Below are 24708 nucleotides of genomic sequence, written 5' to 3' on the forward strand. Positions count from 1 at the left end.
CCCCTGCTGATTTTGTACGTTTGCCCACTGACAAAGAAATGATCAGTCTATAATTTTAATGGTAGGTTTATTTGAACAGTGAGAGACAAAATAAGAACCAAAAAATACTTATTTTCCTCATTAAAATGCTAATCTATTTATAACATTTTTGACATGCATTTTGTAAAGCAACTTATGCAGTGAACATGGCTTTGGTGATGAAAGGTACAGTGCATTTGGAAAGTATAAAGACCCCTTCCCTTTTTCCACATCCTGTTACGTTACAGCCTTATTCTAAAATTGATTAAACTAAATTTGTATCTCATCAATCTACACACAATACCCCATAATGACAAAGCGAAAACAGGTTTTTAGACATTTTTGCAAATGTATTAAAAATAAAAAACTGAAATACCTTGAAATTGAGCTCAGGCGCATCCTGTTTCCATTGATTATCATTGAGATGTTTCTACAACTTGATTAAAGTCCACCAATGGTAAATTCAATTGTCTGGCCATGATTTGGAAAGACACACACCTGTATATATAAGGTCCCACAGTTGAGAGTGCATGTCAGAGCAAAAACCAAGCCATGAGGTTGAAGGAATTGTCTGTAGAGCTCCGAGACAGGATTGTGTCGAGGCACAGATCTGGGGAAGGGTACCAAAACATTTCTGCAGCATTGAAGGTCCCCAAGAACACAGTTGCCTCCATCATTCCTAAATGGAAGAAGTTTGGAACCAAAGACTCTTCCTAGAGCTGACCGCCCGGCCAAACTGTGCAATCGGGGGAGAAGGGCCTTGGTCAGGGAGGTGACCAACAACCTGATGGTCACTCTGACAGAGCTCCAGAGTTCCTCTGTGGAGATGGGAGAACCTTCCAGAAGGACAACCATCTCTGCAGCACTCCACCAATCAGGCCTTTATGGTAGAGTGGCCAGACGGAAGCTACTCCTCAGTAAAAGGCACATGACAGCTTGCTTGGAGTTTGCCAAAAGGCACCTAAAGGACTGTCAGACCATGAGAAACAAGATTCTCTGGTCTGATGAAACCAAGATTGAACTCTTTGGCCTGAATGCCAAGTGTCACGTCTGACTCTGGAGGAAACCTGGCACCATCCCTACGGTGAAGCATGGTTGTGGTAGCATCATGCTGTGAGGATGTTTTTCAGTGGCAGGGACTGGGAGACTAGTCAGGACAAAGGGAAAGATGAACGGAGCAAAGTATGCAGAGATCCTTGATGAAAACCTGCTCCAGAGCGCTCAGGACCTCAGACTGGGGCGAAGGTTCACCTTCCAACAGGACAACAACCCTAAGCACACAGCCAAGACAACGCAGGAGTGGCTTCGGGACAAGTCTCTGAATGTCCTTGAGTGGCCCAGCCAGAGCCCGGACTTGAACTCGATCTAACATCTCTGGAGAGACCTGAAAATAGCTGTGCAGTGACACTCCCCATCCAACCTGACAGAGCTTGAGCGGATCTGCAGAGAAGAATGGGAGAAACTCCCCAAATACAGGTGTGCCAAGCTTGTAGCGTCATAGCCAAGAAGACTCGAGGCTATAATCACTGCCAAAGGTGCTTCAACAAAGTACTGAATAAAGGGTCTGAATACTTATGTACATTTGATATTTCCATTTAGTCTTTTTAATAAATGTGCATACATTTCTAAAAACCTATTTTTGCTTTGTCATTATAGGGTATTGTGTGTAGATTGATGATTGGCTGTAACGTAACAAAATGTGGAACAAGTAAAATGGTCTGAATACTTTCTGAATGCACTGTACATTATGCATTTATTGTCATCTCCCTATCATATCACTGCATGCTGTGACATGGGCTTGGATGGTGACACACATCTTCAAGCTTCCTAACTGAATAGTGGGGTCTTCTGTGGTTCCGGAAGCATAGGCCTTACCTGGGAGTACAGCAACAATCTCTCTGTCTCGCAGCCATTCTGTCAACATGTTTTGTATCTAACCACTTTGTCCCATTATTTAATATTGTCTTGGATTTATATTTAGTTAAGACACCTGTATGATATACATGAATAAAAATGTATTCACTCTGGACATGAGACTTGCACTTATTTTAGACCTTTTAAATCATAAGCTCTAAGTGTATTTAATCTTGATGTTGAAGTTATCACAGAAGTTAGTAAAAACTTGAAGACCAACATGACAAACATGCTATGAAAAAGTTACAGTTTTGTAATCTTGCAATACATTTTTTTTAATGAGTTGTTTATACAAAACGTTATTGCATTTGGTCATCCCCAAAATGTGGCCATTGAAAGTCTGCGGATAGCTGACAACAGGGTGGCAGGTTTTTTGATGTGTTGCTCTACAGTTCCATAGCCCAGCAGACTCACCTAAAGGAAAGGGGGAAGGATACATGTTAGTTTTGATAAAAGTATGGGAGACTTTTGCAGGAAGGAGAGCGCATGAGTTAGAGTGAGTACAGTAAATCAAATTCAACCATTGGCCCTGGATAATATGCTTGCATCACACAAGCAGACTGCCATAGTGACGGAGGTTTACATAGTGCATCAAGTATACTATTATGAGTGGAACTCACTTTTCTGTGCTCTGGAGAGATCGCAGGTAGTTGGTCAGAAGGCTCTGGAGGTCCTTGGACCAGTCTGTCTCTGTTACACCTGGAGAGAGACGTATAGAGGTAGTGAGTGTGCTTGAAAGAGAGAGCCCTCACCCCTGACCTACCACTGGCCCTGGGCCTCCTGCCTAACACTATAGTCACAGTCTTTCTGACAGGGAGTTACTCCAGTAGTAGACCGTTGTATGGTGCATACGGCTTCTCCACTTCTTATATGAGTGTAGTATTAGCTCTTGAAATGGTATAACGCAATGTAAAGGAAAAACAATATTATGACTTACTGGCACGGAGTGGTCCATGTTCCTGCTGATAGCAAGCCTCAACTTGGATGCAGAGACATTTCCTACATTAGATTATGTTTGCATCTATCTCCGCCAGGCTCCAATAAATCAGATTACAAACCTGCAGAGATTAACAAACTAAATTGGTACCTGTATTCAGGATTGCCTACTTCATGTTTCTTGCCTGTAAATGACGATCGTCACTAGTTACCACAGCCACAAAGTCGTACATCCCGACTATTTCGACCATCTTTCTTCTTAAAATCACATTTGAAGTCTTACCTAACCACACGGATAACCTTATACCTAACCTTGAATTAAGACCAAAGATAAAAGGGTTGTTTTCATTCATTTTTACGATTTGGCCAATGTTGACTTTGTGGATGTGGTAACTAGTGGAAACCCAACAGCGCTAATAAAAAATATGCACACCATTTTGTGATAATGGTTACGACAAATGAAATGGCATCCATGTGAATTCATAGCTAAGCTATAATTTATATTATGGCACCACGTATAATTTCACTAACAATTGTTACCTCAATTTATGGTGCATTCAAAACAACTGGGAACTCTGAAAAATACGAGATCAAATCATGACGTCAGTGATCTTCAGGTCGGAAATTCGGAGCTCTAGAAAGTAGCCCCAGTTCCCGAGTTGGAATTCCGAGTTGAATGACTATTCAAAATGATTTTTCCCAGTCGGAGCTAGTTTTTTCAGAGTTCCCAGTTGTCTCGAATGCACTGAAGTCGGAGATTACCGAGTTCCCAGTTGTTTTGAATGCGGCATTAATCCATCATGACATCAATGAGAACATGCTTCTTATTTGACTAATGTTTTAGTTAGCTGCTATCTTAACCAGATGCAGCCTGTGATTGAGGCCGGGCTAATTTTGCAGCCAAACTGCTTCAAATAGGGTGATTAGCCTATGTAGCTAGCTAAATGACAACCCTATTAATTCTAGAAATATCGATTCTTCTGCTTAATTCAGAAAGTAGGCTTCACCTCCGAGTTATATCTGGAGGCATTAGCTCACTAACTAGCCTGATCTAGCTAACGTGAGCTAGCTAGCCAACATGCATTGTTTCTGACATGCCACGATCCTGCTTACTTTACATCTGACAGATATTTAGCTACTGCAGCTATCTAGATAATAATAGTTTATGATAATTGCAGCTAGCTCATTAGCTAAGTGTAAAATGCAGCTAGCTAGCTAACCAACTAGGCAGTTAAAAAAGACATACTCAACTTACCATACTTTTCTTACCAACTAGACATTACTTCAGACTCCTAGGTTGAAAATGATATGGCTGTAGTCCGGTGCTCCATTGTCAAAATAAACCCACTCGCACACTGACATTTGGTGCAGTCAATGGCTAATCGTTCCAAAAGTAATCACCTGAATCTATGTCAAGTTTGGACAACGCTCTATTTCATATTTGTATTGTGCGCGTGCAGCCCAGAAGTACTGTACATAATCGATTATGTCTCCAATTTACAATGTCGGGTTGAAAAAAAAGTGGCATATCACATTCATACATATATGCACTACTCATTATTATTTTTTTTATTTTTTTTGTGAAACATGGCCTTTAACACCCTGAAATCCTGTGAATGTGGATAGCTCAGTTATTAATAAAGACACCATGAGTGCATCTTTGTATGCTCTTTCACCCCCTGTCATCCTCCTCTCCCATTCATTCAATCTTCCCACCCACAAAGAACACATACACTGTTAAAGTGATGCGCCAGAACTTTTGTATCATTTCAGAAAGTAGTTTTGAAAGTGTTGCTCACGAGCCAAAATGTGTCCCTGCTTTTTGTGTACTATGTCATCCAATTGTTTACTACCTCATCCATTTCGTATGATATGTTACGTCCTTTGGTTGCAATTCATATGATATGTAACGAATCCAATTCGTACAATATGTTGCAAATTTGTTGTGCCTAATATCCCGGACTGCATCTTTTAGCTCTTAAAGAGAGCTCAATATACTGCTGGTCAAATGTAGCTTAACTTTCTATATCTACTACACACACACACAAACACACACATGTACATATAGAAAAACACATACAGTGGGGAAAAAAGTATTTAGTCAGCCACCAATTGTGCAAGTTCTCCCACTTAAAAAGATGAGAGAGGCCTGTAATTTTCATCATAGGTACACGTCAACTATGACAGACAAATTGAGAAACTTTTTTCCAGAAAATCACATTGTAGGATTTTTAAGGAAAATAAGTATTTGGTCACCTACAAACAAGCAAGATTTCTGGCTCTCACAGACCTGTAACTTCTTCTTTAAGAGGCTCCTCTGTCCTCCACTCGTTACCTGTATTAATGGCACCGGTTTGAACTTGTTTTCAGTATAAAAGACACCTGTCCACAACCTCAAACAGTCACACTCCAAACTCCACTATGGCCAAGACCAAAGAGCTGTCAAAGGACACCAGAAACAAAATTGTAGACCTGCACCAGGCTGGGAAGACTGAATCTGCAATAGGTAAGCAGCTTGATTTGAAGAAATCAACTGTGGGAGCAATTATTAGGAAATGGAAGACATACAAGACCACTGATAATCTCCCTCGATCTGGGGCTCCACGCAAGATCTCACCCCGTGGGGTCAAAATGATCACAAGAACGGTGAGCAAAAATCCCAGAACCACACGGGGGGTCCTAATGAAATACCTGCAGAGAGCTGGGACCAAAGTAACAAAGCCTACCATCAGTAACACACTACGCCGCCAGGGACTCAAATCCTGCAGTGCCAGACGTGTCCCCCTGCTTAAGCCAGTACATGTCCAGGCCCGTCTGAAGTTTGCTAGAGTGCATTTGGATGATCCAGAAGAGGATTGGGAGAATGTCATATGGTCAGATGAAACCAAAATAGAACTTTTTGGTAAAAACTCAACTCGTCGTGTTTGGAGGACAAAGAATGCTGAGTTGCATCCAAAGAACACCATACCTACTGTGAAGCATGGGGGTGGAAACATTATGCTTTGGGGCTGTTTTTCTGCAAAGGGACCAGGACGACTGATCCGTGTAAAGGAAAGAATGAATGGGGCCATGTATCGTGAGATTTTGAGTGAAAACCTCCTTCCATCAGCAAGGGCATTGAAGATGAAACGTGGCTGGGTCTTTCAGCATGACAATGATCCCAAACACACCGCCCGGGCAACGAAGGAGTGGCTTCGTAAGAAGCATTTCAAGGACCTGGAGTGGCCTAGCCAGTCTCCAGATCTCAACCCCATAGAAAATCTTTGGAGGGAGTTGAAAGTCTGTGTTGCCCAGCGACAGCCCCAAAACATCACTGCTCTAGAGGAGATCTGCATGGAGGAATGGGCCAAAATACCAGCAACAGTGTGTGAAAACCTTGTGAAGACTTACGGAAAACGTTTGACCTGTGTCATTGCCAACAAAGGGTATATAACAAAGTATTGAGAAACTTTTGTTATTGACCAAATACTTATTTTCCACCATAATTTGCAAATAAATTCATAAAAAATCCTACAATGTGATTTTCTGGATTTTTTTTTCTCAGTTTGTCTGTCATAGTTGACGTGTACCTATGATGAAAATTACAGGCCTCTCTCATCTTTTTAAGTGGGAGAACTTGCACAATTGGTGGCTGACTAAATATTTTTTTTCCCCACTGTATGCACCCACAATTTTATAACTTATACTGTCTTAAGGACCTGTTATCTTGAGGCCACATCATTTTGAAGGATCTTTTTAAGTTCTGTTTAGTTCTTAATTTATTCTGCCAGGGTACAGAGAAGGTTCTGCTGCTTTACAGTGTACAGTATGTGTCGCTCTCACTCCCCCATACGTCCTCAGGCTCCATTGGATGATTGCCCTAACCTCACCAGACATGTGCTCGGGGGAAAGAAAAATGCCACAGACATTCAGACATTCTGTCCTGAAAAGCCTTCGAGGCTGGTATTTTCTTGTTATAAGTCTGTCCAGTATGTTCATACCTGGGCAAATTAACAGACCAAATGGAATGAAAGAGATATAGAATGGATGGCCAAGGTGAATTCTCCTTACACTTTACATTCTTCTCCAGTTATTTATCAGAGAAAAGATACAAAGTGCCATTGATTGCAGCATACACCACTGAGACACACAGGCTGGCTGTAGAAATAGAATTGTGTTTACACACTGTAGTCCCAATTCACTGAGAAGGACATAATTGAAGAAGCTACAGAATGTCTACGCTCGTAGCCTAAGGCTTCTACGGCACGGTAGTGTTCCACACAGAATAGAATGCTCTCATCGGAAGTCCAGTCTCCCATATATAACACTCCATTAGTGAAATACACCTGGTCAGCTACACATTTTTCCTATGGCTGAATCAAACTCAGATCATTTATAAATGAGCATGCTAGGTGTCTGTTTGTATGGTGAGACGTGCCAAACCCACAAGAGCGTACAGTTACATTCTCTTTCTGTCTCGAGCTGGCGCTCTCTGCATGAGTAGGATGTTATTCCTTAACAAGAGATATTGTGATTATGTAGTATTCCACTACCACTGACGTACATTTCCTCCCAAGTAGCCCCATTCTAATTGTCTGTGCAAGATAAAATGTCAGCAGCACAAAAGGAGTGTTTATATACACACTCCTTATGCACACTCTGCTCCTCCAGCTGAGAGGTAAAACACATCTTGGTAATCCTGAGAGCAGCTGGAGAAAAAGAGGAAGTAAAAAACATGGCTGCCAGAGTGGGTCAATATAATGACTCTGTGGCTCATTAGAGTCTGGGATTAAAGGGAGTGTCAGATCAGACCGACTTGTCCTTCTGGTGTATGTGTGTAAGGGTGTAAGAGTGTGTGTGTGGGGGGGGACTAGGTGTATGGCATATATGTGGGAAATTATATACAGTATGGATGGTATGTGTGTAGGTGGTGACAGGTCAAACCCATGGACTGAAGGGCATCTGTAGGGAGCTGTGGTCTGCTGTTTCCCATGCTGCATCCTCTAGGGCTCTCTCTACTCGATGCAATGGCATCTGCTCTGCTCGAACCTACACAGGGACAGCCCTGCTGCAGGAGGAGAGGCTCAGAAGATATCCCATGTCCTTGAGAACCCCAGGAAATCTGCAAAGGTTTACAGAAAAGCTGCTCATCAGCAATGGGCCAGACGGAGGAAGGGTCAGTGCATGTGGACATGCTGCTCACAGGGGAGAGGCTGGCAGACAGACAGACAGCGGAGGGTGCCAGTGTGAAGGGCACAGATCATTAGAGTGCACCAAGGACCTGCATCTGCACATAGGTCACAAACACTGTTGGATTGCAAACACTCTACTGTAAGGCCTTCAATAACATTCTTCCCATAATAGGCCTGGAGACTTTCTTTCAGCATCCAGACAGCCTTGTTCAAGATTCCAAGGATTTATGTCTACAGCCTCCACGAGAAGAGTTTATGGTGCATCCAATCATTTCATAGACCACTTACAGATTGGCACAGTCCTTGCTTTCTTTTCTATTGGCTTTAGGAGGCCAAGAAAGCCCTTCAGACTCATTATAAAACCCTACATTTGAGAGTGTCTTGTAACAGTTCATTGGACCTTCATTATAACCCAGACACCACCCTACATTAGTAATGAGTTCCCTGCAGGCCTGGAGGTAGAGCTGAGTGGTTCTGTGAGGTCCTTGGGCCCCTACTGTTCTCAGTCTGACATGGCCTGCAGGCTGCCCAGGGCCACTGTACAGAATCCACCAGCACCAGCCAACCTAACCCTCATCTCAACCACATCTCCATTAGTTATTTACTTAGATTAGGCAGAGAGAGGCCTGTCTCTCTGGGGCAGCTGATGGTGTTACATCTCAGAGACAAAAACAGCTATTTACACAGACATCTCGGGTTAAGCACTGCCCCACAGGGATACTACTTAAGGTGGCCATCCATAGGTGGCCATCCATGTTTTAAATGCTGTGTGTGGCATCAGAAAGAGGTAAAGAATATGTTGCTAAATGTGTTGTATTGCTTATTGGTAATATCTGCATAGATATTACATATTAGGTTATGTCTAATACTGTACGCCTTTCATACTAGCTAATATTCCTCAGCCCATCTATCTCATCTAATATAGATATATTGCTCTGGTTCTCATACAGTGTGCTTTATGGTAAGCATGTCAGGCGAGTCAGAAAATGTAGTTAATGGTTGTGTTTTCCAAAATGTGGGCAAGTGAATTCATACTGTATGTAAAGGAATAATAAAGGACATTGATTCTAGTCAGGGTGGAAAATGTCCTTTTGACTTCTCAAACAAGGTCAGGGACTCTAATTGTCCCCCTGCAAACTTTAACAAACCCATTTTGAAATGTCTGCTCATGAAATGAATTGGGAATAGTCCATTTCTTCAGTTAGCATGTATGAAAGGATGTCTGGGTGGTGCACACAGTCAGCTATTATTATATGAAACCCTATCGGAGCACACTGTTCCATGGTGCATCTGATATCACTTCATCCTCGCTCACTCCTCCTGTGGAGAGGAGAGATGAGGAGCCTGGCAGTGACACTGCTGAGAACAAAGTCATCAAACGTACTTATCAAGGCCACAACTTAAACAGCAATGTAATCCTGCTATCTCCCCACATATTCCGGTATTCCAGTCAGTCACCATGCACGGTATCGGCAGTCACTTCCTTCAGATTGGGTTCAGTCGTTCAGAGGCTCCCACAAGCATCAAGCCTTGACAAATGGAAGAGAGAGGGATTGGAAATATAGCCAGAGGGGATGTGGCACCTGTTACAAAGGAGAGGCTGCATGTGTTTGTGGAGAGAGTGGTGGGGGGTTGTAAACATTGATGGCCCAGGGAAAAGGGCAGGCTGGATGGGAGGACAACCAGGATGTTATTGAGATGAGGGGAAACTGCAGGAGGCATCTCTAAAGAGAGGGGTGGTCTGCGAGATGTGAGAGGGATGGGAATGAATTGGATGATGGGAGAGCGATTGCAAAAGAGAGAGAGATTCTATTAGAGAGAGAGAGAGAGATATGAGAGAAGATGTGAGATTCTATTTGCATGTACTGTACATTGTGCATCATCCTCATAGTCTGCCCCCACACTCTCTTCTGCAGCAGGCTGAGCAGGGCAGCAGCAGCCCAGGCTGAGATGAGAGGATCCTGACCCTCCTGTGTTTAATATGAACTTGGCAGATAGCTTTGTGGGGCAGTGGGGAGACCGGCAGCTCCCCTCAGGGCAATACATCTGACGTCTACCCATCAATCACCAGGCCTGGACCACAATCTAAATTATATGAGGGTCATAACTGCTTGGAATTATACCATGGTATTCTACTGAGCAAACCTATTCTCCGTATTTCTAACCATCAGATAAAATGTGTGTGGGGGGGGTCAGCCCAGGCATGTGTGTCAGCCCAGGCATGTGTGTCAGCCCAGCTATGCGTGTCAGCCCAGATATGCGTGTCAGCCCAGGCATGTTAAACCATGTATAAATGTAATTACATCCCTGGAATGGAGCACTGTAAAAACTTGAGGATGCAATTATGCTCCCATTGAATAACTCATCCTCTCAGGCAACAGCTAATTGCATTAAAATGGACTGTGTATAGTCCTCTACCATGCGACACTAAGATTAACGCTGGGGAAGTTAATAGTGTGTCATCTCTTGAGTCTACCCCCATCTCTAATATAAGATTAGAGAGTGGGAGAGAGGGGGAGCAAGGGATGGAGGATAAAAAAAACATGTTGGTTTTCTCCTCTCAGCATCTGCTCTTCCAGCTGGGACAGGACCTCAGCTATTCATCAGGCTCCAAAGTGCTGCCTGCACATATTCATCTCACTCAAAGGTCATCCCACTAAAACACCAATCTGTAATGCTTTCGCTGTTTTTAAAACCCCCTCATTTAAGCCAATTCATTTGCATACAGCCTGGTCCAGAAAGAGGGACCAAATGTTATTTGCATCATTCATCCTGTTCTGTTTTTCTACTCTTTTGTTGTTCGCCAGACCTCTCTGCGATATATTTTCTCCACAAATTAAAACCTCCATTCTACGGGATTCATGTTATTCAATTGAAACAACTGATTTCAACTAAGCCGCCTCTCATCCCAGACTGCTCCCCTAGCTGGCTGGCTAATGGGTTGTGGAGAAACCACTCACTCATCTCTTCATACAGGCCTCATTGGGCTAAGCTATACATGGTAGCCTGAGACACTTTTTCACACTCAACCTTACACTGACTCATTCATCAGGGCTCTGTGCAGTATGTGAGTGTGAGGCACGTGTAGTTCACAGAGCTGACCCTGGAAAGTATGAGTTGACGTTCCAGTGTAACACTCCCTATCTGTGGGCTTGTAGAGAGTGAGCAGCGCTGCTCTGTGTCATAGGGCCCGGTCAGGTCCTCGCTGCTCCACAAGGCAGCTAATGCATCTGAGAAATGCTCACAAGCTCTGCATTATCCCCACAGTCCTTCCTTCCTGTAGGGGTTTAATGTGACACGTATCCACGCGCCATAATTATTTGGGATTCAGTGGATCGCACTGCTGATAATGAAGCGCCGTTGTCGTAGTAGGAACCCAACAAGTACGGTAATTCCTCACTAATGTCGTTTCAGATATGTCAGTGAAACGATGTGGAAAATGGCCCGTAGTGAATGTAGTCTCTTTTTCTTCCTCAAACCAAGGCTTCCTGCCAAATGTGTGAACTGAATCAGTCCACGGAGAACGTCTGTCATCAGATGCCAGACACAGAACTGATGCAGAATAAAGTGTCATATCACCTTCTTAGGGACAGCAGCAAGAGCATTCTGCTACCATTAGAGCTAGGTTTTGCTTTATGAATATACTGAAGATGTAACAATTCAGCCAGTCTAGGTAGTATTCATGGTTTGCACCTCCGTCACGTCACACCATTGTTCTTTTCTCAAGACGCTCTCCGGCATATTGTCGCCCAAGAGTTTACTGCTGCCAGGCATTCTGAAAGGGGGCTAATGATTGTTGCGTCTAAACTACACCGTAGAGTCTTGGAAACACGACGACACTGCCACAGTAGGCAAATAAACGGTGTCGCTGCACGAAATGTGTGCCTTTTGTGTCCCTTTGATATTTTAAGTAGAAATTATGCATCAATATTGCATTTTAAAAGCCTGTTATATTAAATGAAGTGCACTTTAATATACAGTGCTATGAAATAGTATTTGCCTCCTTTCTAATTTTCTCTACTTTTGCATATGTGATACTGAATGTTATCAGATCTTCAACCAAAACCTAATATTAGATAAAGGGAACATAAGTGAACAAATAACACAACAATTACATATTTATTTCATAAACAAAGTTACGCAACACCCAATTCCCCTGTGTGAAAAAGTAATTGCCCCCTTACACTCAATAACTGGTTGTGCCACCTTTAGCTGCAATGACTCCAACCAAATGCTTCCTGTAGTTGTTGATCAGTCTCTCACGTCGCTGTGGAGGAATTTTGGCCCACTCTTCCATGCAGAACTGCTTTAACTCAGTGATGTGTGGGTTTTCAAGCATGAACTGCTCGTTTCAAGTCCTGCCACAACATCTCAATTGGGATTAGGTCTGGACTTTGACAAGGCCATTCCAAAACTTCCAATTTGTTGCTTTTTAGCAATTTTCATGCAGACTTGATTGTGTGTTTTGGATCATTGTCTTGCTGCATGATCCAGCTGCGCTTCAGCTTCAGCTCACAGACGGATGGTCTGACATTCTCCTGTAGAATTCTCTGATACAGAGCAGAGTTCATGGTTCCTTCTATTAAGGCAAGTCGTTCAGGTCCTGAGGCAGAAAAGAATCCCCAAACCATCACACCACCACCACCATGCTTGACCTTTGGTATGATGTTCTTACTGTGGAATGCAGTGTTTGGTTTTCGAATGCAAGAACACCATCCCCACCGTCAAACATGGAGGTGGAAGCATTATGCTTTGGGGGTGTTTTTCTGCTAAGGGGACAGGCCAACTTCACCGCATCAAAAGGACGATGGACGGGGCCATGTACCGTCAAATCTTGGGTGAGAACCTCCTTCCCTCAGCCAGGGCATTGAAAATGGGTCGTGGATGGGTATTCCAGCATGACAATGACCCAAAACACACGGCCAAGGCAACAAAGGAGTGGCTCAAGAAGAAGCACATTAAGGTCCTGGAGTGGCCTAGCCAGTCTCCAGACCTTAATCCCATAGAAAATCTGTGGAGGGAGCTGAAGGTTTGAGTTGCCAAACGTCAGGCTCGAAACCTTAATGACTTGGAGAAGATCTGCAAAGAGGAGTGGAACAAAATCCCTCCTGAGATGTGTGCAAACCTGGTGGCCAACTACAAGAAACGTCTGACCCCTGTTATTGCCAACAAGGGTTTTGCCACCAAGTACTAAGTCATGTTTTGCAGAGGGGTCAAATACTTATTTCCCTCATTAAAATGCAAATCAATTTAACATTTTGACATGCGTTTTTCTGGATTTTTGTTGTTGTTATTCTGTCTCTCACTGTTCAAATAAACCTACCATTAAAATTATAGACTGATCATGTCTTTGTCAGTGGGCAAACGTACAAAATCAGCAGGGGATCAAATTATTTTTTCCCTCACTGTATATTTAGTTCAACAATGCTTTAAAATAATACTTAGGCAGTTACATAAGTGTCTGTAACAGGGTTGTGGTGTGGTACAACTGAAAATAAAATGTTCTTAGTTCATAGGATTTTAATGCCTGAGATGGGAAAATAGATTTTTCCCGTAGGCTAAACATATCCTCCATGCAATTGAATGTTGAAAGAAGATACATTTTAAAGTACTTTGTTTTTTTTGTTCGCATGTCCAAAAGGCACCCATTTCGTGGAACAACCCAACTAGTAGGACACAACCCTGTCATCACTATTATGTCGTCACATTTGCTCCAGACTAGGGTCGCAAAGAGAGGGTATATTACCAGTAAACTACCCAATTTTGGGGAACTTTCAAGGATTTTATGTAATTTATCACAAAACATATAGTGGCCCTTTTGGGTACTTCAGATTATCACAGGTGTCTGTAAATATCTCTGGCTCTCTGTGTGGTCTTATCACATGTTAAAATATATTTAGAAAAATAGAATGACAAAGCTGTAAAACATTACCCAAAATATAAACCATCAACTTCGTGAATACCATTAATGTTTAATATGAGGGTTTCAGCATGAAATGTCCTTTCGATTTTTTACAATTTTATTTATTTAATTATGTCTTTGTTGTAAATATTTTGGAGAAAAACTGGTGGCAGTTCTGAAAAAAAGTCAATAGTTGAAAGAGTTGCAGACTTAACCTTTATCCTACAATGGTCGCTCGCGTCTGTTTAAGTTAGAGTTTTTTTTTGCGTCTCAATCCACCGCATCCGCTGATATCGCCCTTCCACATCTGCGGTGAAAGGTGGCAGAGCTAGAGCGATGTTTGTCAGACCATGAGACATCCAGAAAATCGGTCTTCTCACAAAATTGTATGTAGCATCCGAACGGTTTGGCCCACAAACTATTGAAAGATCTATCGCTCTATTGAACATAAATTATGCCATTGCTGATCAGCTGCATTTTTAATTAGGCTATTTTCTCTTGAACCATATGGTCTATCCACTAGAAACTCACAGACAATATGGTAACTGATATAATATAATATATACATATATATATATATATATATATACACACACACACACACCATTTTTGTTTTGTTATTCAAGGATAAATTACCAAAGTTACCATAGATTGCCATGGATTACCTGTTAATTACCAAAGATTCTGATAACTTTGGTAAATTACCAGTAGCTTTGCAACCCTACTCAAGACAGATAGCAATGTTCTCATTAGCTAGCTAGCTAGCTAACATTATACTATATCTAAAGTAAATCTGGTGACATCACAATGATAACAAGCTTTTTCCACCAATGATCTGCCCCCTCCAGAAATGTCATTGCGTTTCCAAGTCACCATAACCCAATTTAGACTAAATTCTCATCATGCATAGTTTGTACTGTAGACCGAGGCATGACAAGCTGGATAAAACACATAGTGAGGTTGACGTTGCAGATGCCACTTCCAGTCTGAGCAGTATACAGAATGCCCTAGGGTGGGAGGACTGGGGAAGCACCACTCAGAGACAATAAACCAGCTCGATCTTGTGAATCTACAGCACCTCACTGGAATCCAGGGTAGACTTACCTACCTGGTTAACATCCCCCTCTCCTCTTATTGTTGCTGACAACACAGGGCTCTTTGAAGTGTCAAGGTGTGTGCATCTGTATTCATCAACATGTGTGGTGGGGATTAGAGATGAAGCGATATAACTTTATCGCTACAGTATATACAGTACAGTACAGCTCTATCAACACCAACTAATATGCGTATCCTACAGACAATAAAAGGGAGAGACAATATTATAAATCCAAATAAGTCAATACTAATGCAGAGGTGTACAGTAATGGACTTTTTGTTCAGTTGAATGGGTTTAATATAAAGATTGACAAAAAATGTACTATTCAAAGTAAATAAACTAAATATAGGCCTACGGAGATACGATAAAATTAAATAACATATCTTGTACAGTATCTAAAGCATTCTCAATTCTCATTCTAATACCACCGACAAAGTGGTATCTTAGTATTTTAATTGCTTGAAGCTGAGATGTGGTTAGAGCTGGGGGAAATGTTAATGTCAGCACAGTTTAACTAAGGCCAATGTTTAGAAGAGCGATGGAACGAGCATGGCTGATTGCTGACTGGCATCGTATCAAGGAAATGTAAATTTGTATCACTGTATGGACTTTACATGTGATAATGTGCCATGTTGGACCAAATGATGTACTGTCATAGTTCTCTAAAATAGTATTGTCACTAAATTCAAGTCCATTCAGGCCTAAATAGAAGGAATGGCTGTTCAAACATAACACATTCAGTGCTATTCCTGGCTGGAAAATATGGATTTACATTTACGTCATTTAGCAGAGTGACTTACAGGAGCAATTAGGGTTAAATGCCTTGCTCAAGGGCACATCGACAGATGTTTCACCTAGTTGGCTTGGGGATTCAAACCAGCGACCTTTCGGTTACTGGCCCAACACTCTTAACCGCTAGGCAACTGGTGCCCTACAACTTGACATTTGCCTTCAACTGGTCATTTTTACAAAAACATTGAAAAGTACCAGACAAATATCAATGGGTCACAGCATAAGATCAACAGCAGGTTTTCTGATTTTATTAACCTGACAGCCATCATGCCTATGCAGACAGTCAGAGACAACGTGTGCACTTTGAGGCAACCTCCAGAATGACGTCAGCATCTCAGAGAAGACGTTCCCAGCCCACAGCGCGTCACTTTAATGTTACTGCCCACTGGGCACAGACGTCAATTAAACGTCTATTCCACGTTGGTTCCACGTAATTTCATTGAAATTACATGGAAACAACGTTGATTCAACCAGTGTGTGCCCCGTCGGTGGGCTCTTACATAAATATATTGCAGCCGTTGTAAGGGGGCAATGAAAGTGTCTGTGATTAAAATATCCTGTACCCTTACAGGAGAGGACATGGCATGGATATTAATTTGTTCCTCAGAGGTCTTGACGTTCCTGTTAATTTCTCCTTCTGTTCCCCTCTACGTTAAGGACACCTTGCTGACTGAGAAGGATCAGAGCCACATGGCTTCCCCTAAAAATGACAGCACAGGGGCTATCCATTAAACCACACAGGTAATCAAAGCAGAGAATAACATGCCTGCAGAAGGACAATATGGTGTGTGTGTGTGTGTATTTCTACCTGTGTGTGATCATGTCCAACATACTCATCTCTCTCTCTGGGGAGGCCTTGACAAGCCCTGTCAGGTGCTGTGTCCGTATTGACTGATCTTCAGTGTGCGTGTGTGCATGCGCAAGCACCTGTGTGAGTCTGTGTGTGTGTGTGTGTGTGTGTGTGTGTGTGTGTGTGTGTGTGTGTGTGTGTGTGTGTGTGTGTGTGTGTGCAGAGCCTGCATCCGTATCGAGCGATAACAGCATGATGCGAGGTAAATCTGACCTGCCCCAGGAAGAAGGGATTAATGGAGAGACCTGGCAGACAGTTTCCTCTTGTGCTTCAGTCAACACCCGCAGCCCTAGATTCATCCTCTGTATTGTCGATATAGTCATTTTAATATGTCTGTGTTGGGGGCATTGTCTAAAGGTGTCAGACTTTATCCAGGGCAGACACAGCCAAGAAGACACATTTTAAATAAATGATGCAGTAAAAATATGCCTATTAAAGTCAGCTGAGGATGATTCTAAGAGACGCTGGGTAATTTAAGCATTGTATTTTTAAACTTCCATTCTGGGGGGGAAAGTTGGGAGGAGGGAGTGTGACTGGGCCATCCTTGAACTCAGAAATAATTGAAAAGATGTATTTCTTTCTTTTCTTCCTTGGCCTGGCTTTTAGTTGGGGATCCATTAGGACCAGGGGAAATGGATCATCTGAGAGGAAGGAGTCAATAATTCAGAAGCCATTGTTTCCTGTGATGTGCACTCATTGACCTCTGATCCCTGTTGTTAACCCATCTGCAACTTGATGGATCCCTCCATTCTGAACACTTACTCTCAGTAACCACACGCGTAGGCAGACGCAAATAGACACACAAACACATACTCATTCACACACTTCCCATACTACAGTACATAAATCAACACTTCAATCAGTGTAGATGAAGGGGAGGAGACAGGTTAAATAAGACATTTTTAAGCCTTGAGTCAATTGAGACATGGATTGTGTATGTGGGCCATTCAGAGGGTAAATGGGCAAGACAAAATATTTAAGTGCATTTGAACGGGGTATGGTAGTAGGTGCCAGGCGCACCAGTTTGATTGTGTAAAAGTTTCCTGTGCATCTAGAATAGTCCACCACCCAAAGGACATCCAGCCAACTTGACACAACTGTGGGAAGCTTTGGAGTCAACATGGGCCAGCATCCCTGTGGAACTCTTTCGAAATGTTTTATAGTTACATGCCCAACGAATTGAGGCTGTCTTCAGACCTTTTTGGAGTCACTTTTATTGTATCAATGTGGATGCTACCATGATTATGGATAATCCTGAATGGATCGTGAATAATGATGAGTGAGAAAGTTACAGAGGGTCAAAGATCATACCCCCAAGACATGTTAACCTCCCCTGTTATTGGTAATGGTGAGAGTTTAGCATGTCTTGTGGGTATATTTGTTATATAATTTGGGCAAAATTATTTCAATTTATCAGGGGTGCTGCCGCACCTCCAGCACCCCTACTTCCCATGGCTATGGTACACAATCGAAGGATATTACAGTGTGTAGTATAGTATTCTACAGTATACTACACAATTCTATAGTAAGCACTACACGATCACTAATAAACATGTTGAAATGGAACCAAATTATCTGTTGCTGTCTTCAGTTCTTTTAAAATAAGATACAGTGGGGGAAAAAAGTATTTAGTCAGCCACCAATTGTGCAAGTTCTCCCACTTAAAAAGATGAGAGAGGCCTGTAATTTCCATCATAGGTACACGTCAACTATGACAGACAAATTGAGATTTTTTTTCTCCAGAAAATCACATTGTAGGATTTTTTATGAATTTATTTGCACATTATGGTGGAAAATAAGTATTTGGTCACCTTCAAACAAGCAAGGTTTCTGGCTCTCACACACCTGTAACTTCTTCTTTTAGAGGCTCCTCTGTCCTCCACTCGTTACCTGTATTAATGGCACCTGTTTGAACTTGTTATCAGTATAAAAGACACCTGTCCACAACCTCAAACAGTCACACTCCAAACTCCACTATGGCCAAGACCAAAGAGCTGTCAAAGGACACCAGAAACAAAATTGTAGACCTGCACCAGGCTGGGAAGACTGCATCTGCAATAGGTAAGCGGCTTGGTTTGAAGAAATCAACTGTGGGAGCAATTATTTGGAAATGGAAGACATACAAGACCACTGATAATCTCCCTCGATCTGGGGCTCCACGCAAGATCTCACCCCGTGGGGTCAAAATGATCACAAGAACGGTGAGCAAAAATCCCAGAACCACACGGGGGGACCTAGTGAATGACCTGCAGAGAGCTGGGACCAAAGTAACAAAGCCTACCATCAGTAACACACTACGCCGCCAGGGACTCAAATCCTGCAGTGCCAGACGTGTCCCCCTGCTTAAGCCAGTACATGTCCAGGCCTGTCTGAAGTTTGCTAGAGTGCATTTGGATGATCCAGAAGAGGATTGGGAGAATGTCATATGGTCAGATGAAACCAAAATAGAACTTTTTGGTAAAAACTCAACTCGTCGTGTTTGGAGGACAAAGAATGCTGAGTTGCATCCAAAGAACACCATACCTACTGTGAAGCATGGGGGTGGAAACATCATGCTTTGGGGCTGTTTTTCTGCAAAGGGACCAGGACGACTGATCCGTGTAAAGGAAAGAATGAATGGGGCCATGTATCGTGAGATTTTGAAGGAATGGGCCAAAATACCAGCAACAGTGTGTGAAAACCTTGTGAAGACTTACAGAAAACGTTTGACCTGTGTCATTGCCAACAAAGGGTATATAACAAAGTATTGAGAAACTTTTGTTATTGACCAAATACTTTTTTTCCACCATAATTTGCAAATAAATTCATAAAAAATCCTACAATGTGATTTTCTGGATTTTTTTTTCTTCATTTTGTCTGTCATAGTTGACGTGTACCTATGATGAAAATTACAGGCCTCTCTCATCCTTTTAAGTGGGAGAACTTGCACAATTGGTGGCTGACTAAATACTTTTTTTCCCCACTGTAGATGGGCTACGGTATAGGTCAAATGCACAAATGTGATAATTCCTATTCTATTCAGAGTTTAGAGAAATTAATCAAATTGGAAATCGAATTGGAAATAAGCTATTATCAGGCTGGTTAATGCGATGCATGTCTGTTGAATTTGGTAAAATCCACACGCACTCGGCCCGCCACACCTACTCAGCCAGTCAGAATCCACTACTGTGTTGCGGCCGTGGCATTCTGCATACTTTTTACTAAACGATACGTGCTAAATAGTATGCGATGATGAGTACATAGTATGCAGTTTAAGAATGTAGTACGCTAGTATGGGTAGTCGGACACGGCCAGTGTGTGAGGCCATGGGCTAATTCATTCATCATTTGAGTGACAGCTGGGCCGTGTGGCGGAAACTCCCCAGATAGCCAACACACAAATAAATACTACAGTATACTACAAAATTCTATAGGAAGTACTACACATGATCGAGGGATACTACAGAGTGTAGTATAGTATTATACAGTATACTACAGTTTACTAAAGAATACTACACTGCTCAAAAAAATAAAGGGAACACTAAAATAACACATCCTAGATCTGAATGAATGAAATAATCTTATTAAATACTTTTTTCTTTACATAGTTGACTGTGCTGACAACAAAATCACACAAAAATTATCAATGGAAATCAAATTATCAACCCATGGAGGTCTGGATTTGGAGTCACCCTCAAAATTAAAGTGGAAAACCACACTACAGGCTGATCCAACTTTGATGTAATGTCCTTAAAACAAGTCAAAATGAGGCTCAGTAGTGTGTGTGGCCTCCACGTGCCTGTATGACCTCCCTACAATGCCTGGGCATGCTCCTGATGAGGTGGCGGATGGTCTCCTGAGGGATCTCCTCCCAGACCTGGACTAAAGCATCCACCAACTCCTGGACAGTCTGTGGTCCAACGTGGCGTTGGTGGATGGAGCGAGACATGATGTCCCAGATGTGCTCAATTGGATTCAGGTCTGGGGAATGGGCGGGCCAGTCCATAGCATCAATGCCTTCCTCTTGCAGGAACTGCTGACACACTCCAGCCACATGAGGTCTAGCATTGTCTTGCATTAGGAGGAACCCAGGGCCAACCGCACCAGCATATGCAGCAGAACGTTCTCCACGGCGTCTCCAGACTCTGTCACGTCTGTCACATGTGCTCAGTGTGAACCTGCTTTCATCTGTGAAGAGCACAGGGCGCCAGTGGTGAATTTGCCAATCTTGGTGTTCTCTGGCAAATGCCAAACGTCCTGCATGGTGTTGGGCTGTAAGCACAACCCCCACCTGTGGACGTCGGGCCCTCATACCACCCTCATGGAGTCTGTTTCTGACCGTTTGAGCAGACATGCACATTTGTGGCCAGCTGGAGGTCATTTTGCAGGGCTCTGGCAGTGCTCCTCCTGCTCCTCCTTGCACAAAGGCGGAGGTAGCAGTCCTGCTGCTGGGTTGTTGCCCTCCTACGGCCTCCTCCACGTCTCCTGATGTACTGGCCTGTCTCCTGGTAGCGCCTCCATGCTCTGGACACTACGCTGACAGACACAGCAAACCTTCTTGCCACAGCTCGCATTGATGTGCCATCCTGGATGAGCTGCACTGCCTGAGCCACTTGTGTGGGTTGTAGACTCCGTCTCATGCTACCACTAGAGTGAAAGCACCGCCAGCATTCAAAAGTGACCAAAACATCAGCCAGGAAGCATAGGAACTGAGAAGTGGTCTGTGGTCACCACCTGCAAAACCAGTCCTTTATTGGGGGTGTCTTGCTAATTGCCTATAATTTCCACCTGTTGTCTATTCCATTTGCACAACAGCATGTGAAATGTATTGTCAATCAGTGTTGCTTCCTAAGTGGACAGTTTGATTTCACAGAAGTGTGATTGACTTGGAGTTACATTGTGTTGTTTAAGTGTTCCGTTAATTTTTTTGAGCAGTGTATATAATTAAATAGTAGGTACCATAGTATTCTATAGTAAACTGTAGTATTTTTGTGTGTGTTGGCTATCTGGTGAATTTCCACCCCACGGCCCGGCTGTCACTCAAATGATAAATGAATTAGCCCACGGCCGCCTCAGCACTCCTTGTCTTTCCATTAGAGCTATTTTCCTCTACTCAGTCCTTCAAAAGCTTTTGAATATCTCAAACACACACACACACACAGAGGTTCAAACCACCAGATAGACCCCCTGTTGAAATGTGTGTCTACTAAGTGTATCTACTATTCAAATCACTTAGTCTTACATTAATGAGCTTATTAAACTGCTGCATCTGCTGGCGCCCTCTGGACCTGACGAACTCGGATGGATTAAAATCAACAACAACATAACAAAACGTGTGTGTGTGTGTGTGTGTGTGTGTGTGTGACTCCACCTACACAGCACAGTGAGTTGACCATTAATATGCATGGCAGAGGAGCTTCTCACCAGAGAGCGACAGCATAACAGGATGTGATGATGTGGCGAGACACGGGATAATGCTTTTGATCACGTGGACAGGAATATGTTTCGGGTTGCTTCTGGCGATAACATCAATGACTACGGCGACTCAGTCACCGGATTCATAAAAAAATGTATAGATGACGTGATACCAAAACGTTCCTGAAAGAAAACACGTGGAGAGAGAGAGATGCTGCTTATAAACAGGGCAAGGTGACTGGGGACAATAGTTTGGTTAAACAGTACAAATAAGACCTACGCAGATCGATCAAGATGGCGAAACACATGTATAGGGACAAAGTGGAGGAGGAATTCAGCGGGTCGGACACAAGGCGTATGTGTCAGGGGCTCCTAACGATCACGGATTACAAAAAGAAAGCAGTCACCAATGCCACCCTACCGGAGGAGCTAAACACCTTTTTCTCACGATTTGAACACAATGACCCTGAGCTGCCGTGGAGAGGCCCCCTATGACGACATGGGCTACACACTCAGTCTCCACTCCATATGTACAGTGGGGAGAACAAGTATTTGATACACTGCCGATTTTGCAGGTTTTCCTACTTACAAAGCATGTAGAGGTCTGTAATTTTATCATAGGTCCACATCAACTGTGAGAGACGGAATCTAAAACAAAAATCCAGAAAATCACATTGTATGATTTTTAAGTAATTAATTTGCATTTTATTGCATGACATAAGTATTTGATCACCTACCAACCAGTAAGAATTCCGGGTCTCACAGACCTGTTAGTTTTTCTTAAAGAAGCACTCCTGTTCTCCACTCATTACCTGTATTAACTGCACCTGTTTGAACTCGTTACCTGTATAAAAGACACCTGTCCACACAATCAAACAGACTCCAACCTCTCCACAATGGCCAAGACCAGAGAGCTGTGTAAGGACATCAGGGATAAAATTGTAGACCTGCACAAGGCTGGGATGGGCTACAGGACAATAGGCAAGCAGCTTGGTGAGAAGGCAACAACTGTTGGCGCAATTATTAGAAAATGGAAGAAGTTCAAGATGACGGTCAATCACCCTTGGTCTGGGGCTCCATGCAAGATCTCACCTCGTGGGGCATCAATGATCATGAGGAAGGTGAGGGATCAGCCCAGAACTACACAGCAGGACCTGGTCAATGACCTGAAGAGAGCTGGGACCACCGTCTCAAAGAATTAGTAACACACTACGCCGTCATGGATTAAAATCCTGCAGCGCATGCAAGGTCCCCCTGCTCAAGCCAGCGCATGTCCAGGCCCGTCTGAAGTTTGCCAATGACCATCTGGATGATCCAGAGGAGGAATGGGAGAAGGTCATGTGGTCTGATGAGACAAAAATATAGCTTTTTGGTCTAAACTCCACTTGCCGTGTTTGGAGGAAGAAGAAGGATGAGTACAACCCCAAGAACACCATCCCAACCGTGAAGCATGGAGGAGGAAACATCATTCTTTGGGGATGCTTTTCTGCAAAGGGGACAGGACGACTTCACCGTATTGAGGGGAGGATGGATGGTACCATGTATCGCGAGATCTTGGCCAACAACCTCCTTCCCTCAGTAAGAACATTGAAGATGGGTCGTGGCTGGGTCTTCCAGCATGACAATGACCCGAAACACACAGCCAGGGCAACTAAGTAGTGGCTCGGTAAGAAGCATCTCAAGGTCCTGGAGTGGCCTAGCCAGTCTCCAGACCTGAACCCAATAGAAAATCTTTGGAGGGAGCTGAAAGTCCGTATTTCCCAGAGACAGCCCCGAAACCTGAAGGATCTGGAGAAGGTCTGTATGAAGGAGTGGGCCAAAATCCTTGCTGCAGTGTGTGCAAACCTGGTCAAGACCTACAGGAAACGTATGATCTCTGTAATTGCAAACGAAGGTTTCTGTACCAAATATTAAGTTCTGCTTTTCTGATGTATCAAATACTTATGTCATGCAATAAAATGCAAATGAATTACTTAAAAATCATACAATGTGATTTTCTGGATTTTTGTTTTAGATTCCGTCTCTCACAGTTGAAGTGTACCTATGATAAAAATTACAGACCTCTACATGCTTTGTAAGTAGGAAAATCTGCAAAATCGGCAGTGTATCAAATACTTGTTCCGTGCTACAGACCCGTACTGGCTCTATGTGGGGCTGGAAGGGAGAAGGATACACAGGTGGGTCTGGAGCAGAGTGGCAGAGGGTGGGCAGGAACCAGACAGCCAGGCCTCACTGGAGGAAGACGTGGAGGAAGCACTGCTCTGGGCGGTCAGTAGTATCACCGAGGAAAACACGTATATTACATTGTATCCAAACGTGTTCGCCATGGTACTACAGTGCCTTGCAAAAGTATTCATCCCCCTTGGAGTTTTTCCTATTTTGTTGCATTACAACCTGTCATTTAAATTGATTTTTATTTGGATTTCATGTAATGGACATACACAACATTGTCCAAATTGGTGAAGTGAAATGAAAAAAATACCTTGTTTAAAAGAATTCGAAAAAATAAATAACGGAAAAGTAGTGTGTGCATATGTATTCACCCCCCTTTCCTATGAAGCCCCTAAATAAGATCTGGTGCAATCAATTACCTTCAGAAGTCACATAATTAGTTAAAGAAAGTCCACCTGTGTGCA

At 43.0% G+C, this 24708-nt stretch overlaps 1 protein-coding gene and 1 long non-coding RNA gene across 5 annotated transcripts in view; both read right to left on the reverse strand.

Annotated features, from left to right (window-relative positions):
• The window catches only part of LOC121578197 (chemokine-like protein TAFA-1), a 300081-nt gene that overhangs the window by 114149 nt on the left and 161224 nt on the right, over positions 1-24708 (reverse strand). The window lies entirely within an intron of this gene.
• LOC121578199 lies at positions 1713-4290 on the reverse strand. Its single transcript, XR_006002748.1, has 4 exons — positions 4124-4290; positions 2870-2990; positions 2553-2631; positions 1713-2346 (listed from the first exon to the last, which is right to left on the reverse strand). It is a non-coding gene; the product is annotated as an uncharacterized LOC121578199 (long non-coding RNA).

This window comes from Coregonus clupeaformis, chromosome 12 (genome assembly GCF_020615455.1).
Source record: "Coregonus clupeaformis isolate EN_2021a chromosome 12, ASM2061545v1, whole genome shotgun sequence".
In the NCBI taxonomy this organism is placed as follows: domain Eukaryota; kingdom Metazoa; phylum Chordata; class Actinopteri; order Salmoniformes; family Salmonidae; genus Coregonus; species Coregonus clupeaformis.